Source organism: Crocodylus porosus, unplaced genomic scaffold (assembly GCF_001723895.1).
Source record: "Crocodylus porosus isolate Cpor-Errol unplaced genomic scaffold, CroPor_comp1, whole genome shotgun sequence".
Lineage (NCBI taxonomy): Eukaryota > Metazoa > Chordata > Crocodylia > Crocodylidae > Crocodylus > Crocodylus porosus.
Genome location: NW_017728935.1, coordinates 3,152,634 through 3,159,117, shown reverse-complemented (window position 1 = coordinate 3,159,117; position 6,484 = coordinate 3,152,634).

The window sequence follows — 6,484 nt, the reverse complement described above, 5'->3', positions numbered from 1 at the left end:
TTTCTGCAAGGCTTGAGTCCTCTGGCCCCAACTAGTATGCAACCGACTTCCCCTCCAGCGCTTGCCTAACAGCTGGTGCTCAGAGGTGATCTTGGTTGAAAGCTGGAGGGGACTTGGAGCTGTAGCCCATTTGGATATGTCCTGAGCCACCTGGTGTCTGCCAGGCTGTTTTGGGGCACAAAGCAAAAACCCCTGGCTTTTAAAGGAAAGCCTTTTTCCTCCTGCTCCACAACTCAGCCCCAGGTACCCATTGAGGAACAAAGGGCCTGAGGGGTCTAGCAAGGAGGGATTTGAACCCACCACTCTTGCCACCTAGGGTAGTACCCTTACCACCAGACTACTGGGGAGAGCTGAAAGCAGCTCCAGGCCTGGGCCCCTTGACACGCACCCGCCAGGCCCCTCCACTGCAAGAGGAAGGCGCCTCCCCATAAAAGCGGGGAGACCCAGACCTGAACCCAGGCCCGCAGCACCCACAGGGAGAAGCCCTGCACCCTGCACCACAGGCCCTCACTTCTGGGCCCCTTGACTCTTTCCCTGCGAACACGCACGGACCCCACTGCAAGGGGAGCCGCGGGCCCTGCCTGCCTGGTGGCCAAGGCCTCGTGCTGTCAGGCAGGGCCTGTGGGTTGGACTGCACAGGGGCAGTGTCCTCTACCACAGACCCCAAATGTGACCTCAGGTGACCCTAAGTTGAACTCTGTGTGACCCCTGGATCCCCCAAAAATATGTTGGTGACCTTTCACCTAATTAGGGGGGGATATGACCTGTAGTTGACCCCCCAACTTGAACTCTGTGACCCCAAGTTGAACTCTGTGTGACCCCCAAGTTGAACCCTGTGTGACCCCTGGATTCCCAAAAAATATGTTGGTGACCTTTCACCTAATTAGGGGGATTTGACCTGTAGTTGACCCCAAGTTGAATTCTGTGACCCCAAGTTGAACTCTGTGACCCCAAGTTGAACTCTGTGTGACCCCTGGATTCCCCCCAAAAATATGTTGGTGACCTTTCACCTATTTAGGGGGGAGTTGACCTGTAGTTGACCCCAAGTTGAACTCCGTGTGACCCCTGGTTTCCCCAAAAATAAGTTGGTGACCTTTCACCTAATTATGGGGTGGGATTTGACCTGTAGTGACCCAACATTGCTCTCTCGGGAGATGGGGGCAAAGAGACATGGGGGGTGGGGAATACAGGGGCCTGGGTTGGGCCAAATGGGACCTGAGCCCAAGGTGGGGGTGAGAGACCCAGGGAGGAGGCAAAGGACACAAGGACAAAGGGTGGGGGGGGGTAAACCCATGAACAAGGAGTAAAACCTCCAAGGCGGGGAGGGAAGAAGCAAGAAGAAGGTGGGGAAAGCCCCAAGGAAAATGGGGGGAACAGCCAGGAATAAAGGGGGAAGCACCTAAAAATGAAGGGAAGAAGAGGAGTAGGGGGAGGCGGGGAAGCCCCAAGAATGAAGGGTGGGGAAGGGCCCTAAGAAACAACAGAGAAAAAATCCCACAAATGAAGTGGGGTGTGGGGGGACGTGAAGGGGGAAAGGAAGCAGGGAAGAGGTTGAAGACCGAGGAAGAAAAGCCCGAGGCCCAAAGGGGAAAGAAACCCGGGAAAGGGGGAGCCTGAAGAATGGGGCTGGGATGAGCCATAGGGCAGGAAAGCACGGGCAGGAGGAGGGAGGGCAACACCCCGGAACGGCGGGGAAGACCTGCGGGAGGAGGACGGACCCCCCGAACAGTGAGAGGAGGGACTGAGAGGAAAAGTGCAAGAAGAAAGGGGGAAGAGCCCGCAAGGGGAAGGGGCTGCGGGGGAAGGGGGCCCCAAGAGGGAAGGGGGCCGCGAGCGAAAGAAAGCGGGGACCTACCCGGGACGGACGAAGCAAGAGGGCAACGAGCCGAGAAGGGACATGACCGCAGCGGCGAGGAGCCCAGGGCAGAGCGGACGGGAACGAGCCGGAAAGCGGGAGGGGTAAGCCCCGGGCACACGCGGGGAAGCGCTGGAGCTGGCACATCACCCCCGACTGTGCAGAAGAGACATGGGCCCGGGCGCAAACGCCTTTATTGAAACGAGGGGCACAGACACGGGGCAGCTTTACCGGGGCAAGGGGCCGACACAAGTTCAGCTGCGGCCCCGACCCAGGCTCCTGCGAGGGTAGAGACGGGGCGAGGCAGCCCCGCACCTCACACCACTCTCCACCGGCACGGCTCGGTAAGAACGGCAATGTGGCCTCCCGCCCGCTTTTATCCAGGGCCCCCGACGCCGCATTGGCTCACCGTCGGCCAATCACAACCCCCAGATTCACCGCCGGCCAATGGCAACCGCCACCTCGCCATTGCCCCAGCGCTGGCCGATGCCAACGCCCAGCCACGCGCTGTGCGGGCAGCACTGCGCCTGCGGGGAGCCCGGGGGCGGAGCCGAGGTGGCGCGTGCGCCGTAGGGAGGCGCGGGGGTGGGCTTCGTAAGGCGGGGGCAGGCGCGACGCTTCTTGTCGTAGCGTTGGTCTGTTGGGTGTCCCGCCGCGCGGGCCTGCAGGGGGCCATGGGGGTGCAGCTGGGGCCTCCCTGGTTGCTGGGGGGCACCCCAGCCCTGTGCAGGGGCACCAGCTTTGTTCCAGCCCTAGGGCTGCTTAGTGGGCACTGGGGTCTTGGCTGGGCCCTGCCCCCCAGGTGCCCACTTCCCTTGTTCTGGAGCCCCCAGCCTGCCTTCCCTGCCTGTGCCCACCACAGACCCCCTTGCACTGCCTCCCCTGCTGACATCTTCCTCCCCAGGCCACTTAGGTCTCCGCTCCCTTCCCTCCATCTGCCCCCAGGAGTTATTCCCCCCCCCCCCCGGTCCTGCATTACAGCAGCTCCTGGATCCTCCTTTGCTGACTGGCCTCTTGTTCCCCGCAGCAGGGACCCACCAGGTCTGTCTGGGACAGACACGTAGACAATACAGGCGCTGCCTAACCAGCCACATGAAGCCAGAGTCATGAGTCCCACGTGCTGCAGCAGAGATACCCCTCAGCAGGTGCAGGTGCAGCTTGGCAGGTACATTACAAGCAGCAGCCTGGGCAAGTGAACGGAGAAGCTGTCCATCCCGACCCAGCACATGGCTCTTCTAAGAAGGGAGAAGCACTTCTGGGAAAGGAAGGAGCTGGCAGCTAGAAGCCGCGCTGGCTGCTTTCCTGCTGGCCGTTACAATGGGTCTGGTCAGCGAGGCCTAGCAGGCAGCCTCCCTGATGGTGGGAGCAGAGAAGTCCTGCCTTCCTTCCGGAGTCGTCGTGCTCCCGACCCCAGTGAATTGACTTCTGAGCCTAGGGGAAAATGGGTTCTGCCTAGTTCCCAGGGTCTCGGTGAAACCAAGGCAAGTGAATAGCACCAGTTAGAATATTTAATTAAACAACCCGCCTCTACCCGTTGCATGTGAACAGAGGGAATCCTCTGTGCAAGCAGGCATGTGGCTCCTACTAGCTTCCTCCTGCGTCTCCCCCAGCCAGCAAAGGTGAGACTGCACAGAGGAGCTGGACCGGCGTAGAGACGAGTGCTGCTTTGGGTGTCACCATTACCAGGCTGAGCTCAAGACTGGTCTCTTGCCTCTTCATCCAGCTCGGGTGGTAGCAGTCCCTCACCTGCTCGGAGGGAATGGAGGATCTCTGGGAAATGTGGTTGTATCTGGATGTGATGTACAGAAGAGGTCATCAGGAAAGGGATTGTAACCACCCCTGAGTTTTGTGTCTCGACTTGCAGAGAATCCTGATCATGGGCGGGCACGGGTCTTGGCTAAAGACCGAGAGGCGCCAGGTTTCTGGTAAAGCAGACGAGGCTCTTTGGGTAGGTGTGATCTCTTTTATTAGGAGCGGGGGGATAGGTGTGGGGAGGAAGGGGGAATGCTGAAGTGACAGTGTTGCCACCTCATGCTTCTGGTGTTCTTAAAGTCTGTACTTCGAGAATGTGAATAATTTAGCTCTTCATGTATGTATGTGTGTATATATGAAAAAAATATATGAACAATTACTTGTTGCACTAGTGTGACAGCAGTGAGGGGTCACCCCGAGGCAGGAGTTTAAGCTGTAGCTCAGCTAAGGCACTGCCATGGGCAGGGCTACGATTTTGGAAAGGAGCGGCAGGTAGTCATAGAAGATGAGGGTTGGACGGGGCCTCAGGAGTCGCATCTAGTCCAACCGCAGGACCAGCTCCAACTACATCATCCCAGCCCAGTGTCACCTGTCAGCTCTGTTGTTGGGGAACCCTGGCACCGTATGCAGCCTGTCTGACTGACAAAACAATCACCACTCCCACCCCCAAGCGGCCTGAACAAAACTATGTAATGCTGTAACTGTTTTATTTGTCTCTCTTGTATGGCTATTACTACTGGGATCAGAGTAAGTTCATATACCTGGCAGTAAATAACTTTTATGGTCAAGGTGGCTGCTATATTCTCTCTCTCTGAACCTCTCTTACTCTTCCTTCCCTTTGACTTCCCCATTTGGTCTGCAGCAATGCCTCTTTTACCTAAGCCAAGGATCCGGGTAATGCCCAAAACTACGGTGGGGTCTGCTCAGCAAGGGAGTTACTACTAGGACCACTGTGATGAGACAGTGGGATATGCTGAGCTTTGAGGCACATGAGGCTGTCAGCTGAAAGTGCTGATCGGAACCAGCCTGCTCAGACGTACTCTGTTAGCATGAGTGTGTCTAACTGCATTTATTATTGTTCTGCTGAAATAAGGGATGAGCTGAGTTCCAGGCACGTGAGGTGTCAGCCTGTCAATGCTGAATAACCCAGCCTGGCTGAGATGTGCTCTGTTAACCCTTGTGCTTATGTTTGATTGCATTTTATTGTTGCCCTGATCAACTGAGCTCAAGGCGTATGAGGGTGTTATCCTGTCAATGCTGAATAACCCGGCCTGACTCAGGTGTGCCCTGGTAGTCAAACACATACCTGCACATCCACACACAGATGGATTCGGTGGGTGGAGAAACCCAGCCCGATTGAACCTGAGTCCTGCAAGGTAGCTCCATTGCGGGTGAGGACTTGCAGAAGGGAGAGATACAGAAACACAAGTGACACAAGCAGCACATTGCTAGAATTACAGAGGCCCCAGAAATGTAAAAAAATGAGTACACCCCAAAGTGACAGGAAATCTGGTAACACTAGGCTGTGTTGGAGCTGGGTCTTAAACACCTCCAGGGAAGGAGGCTCCACCACCTCTCTGGGTAACCTGTTCAAGTGCTTTGCTACCCTCCTGGTGAGAGTTTTTCCCAATATCCAACCTCAACTTTCCTTGCTGCAACTCGAGCCCATTGCTCCTTGTTCTGTCATCTGCCCCCGCTGAGATCGGTCCAGCTCCATCCCCTTTGCAGCCGCCCTGCAGGGAGTTGAAGGCTGCTATTCAATTCCCCCTTACGATTCTCCTCTCCAGACACAATAAGCCCACTTCTCTCAGCCTCTCCTCACAAGTCACATCCTCCAGCCCCCAAACCTCTGGTGACGCATAGGGGGTGCACATGCACCCCCCGAGCATGGCAGTGCACCCCCTACAAAAAGGCAGTCATCACTGTGATCACCACTGGCCTCTGTTGACACTGCTGGCGGCATCTGCAGGTGTCGCCAACTCCTGGTTAGGCCCAGATGGATCTAACCTTAAGGTACTTTGCTTTGTCTGTGGCCATGAGCTGTTCAACAAATGGAATGAGAGAGGAGCTTATATGAGATCTCCATTTTTCAGTATTGTGCCTGTCTCATAATACAAGAATGATTTTACTGGATGGTCAGACAGCAAAGGCATTGGTCAAAAAAGGAACAAAATATATGGTTACCCTGTGAAACTCAGTGGCACGGGATGTCACGAAGGGCAGATGCTTAGAAGAATTCAGGAAAGGGGTAGAAAAGAAGCATATCCACATGCAAGATAGGAATTGGCATCGCAAAAGAGACTCCAAATCCAGTCAACCCAAATGTTTTCCCTCCAGTGGGAGTCAGCAGAATACACAAAAATCCCCGCAACAGGCAGGTGTTGCATAATCTGCCCCTTCAACCATCCTACCCTAGTCCCTAGAGAATGGCTTAAACGCTGAACCATGTGGTTGAATTTCTCTTCCAAAACTCTGGACATAAATCATTATAACTATATTTATCCTCATTATTCCTATAAAAGTTTGAATCCTGTTGACTTCTTCTTCTCATCCACACCAGCCTGTGACAGTACATTTCAGGCCCCGGTTACAATTCAAAGCTGTGTAAAATAACCTTAAACATGCAGGGAGGGTATAACCCTTCATGCTTTAGGACATCAGCCAACAACTAACTGCCTCAGGGTTAAGAAGCAGCTGTGGTTTTTTGCAGCTTCCTCTGAACATCTGTTGCTGGCCACTGTTAGACACAGGATACTGGACGTGATGGACACTTGGTCTGCTCTGGTGTGCCAACGTAACTCAGTCAACCAGGGGTGAAGGACCACAGGCAGCTGCCTCACTACGACTACAGAAAGATGCTTCAGGAGCCACTTGCAT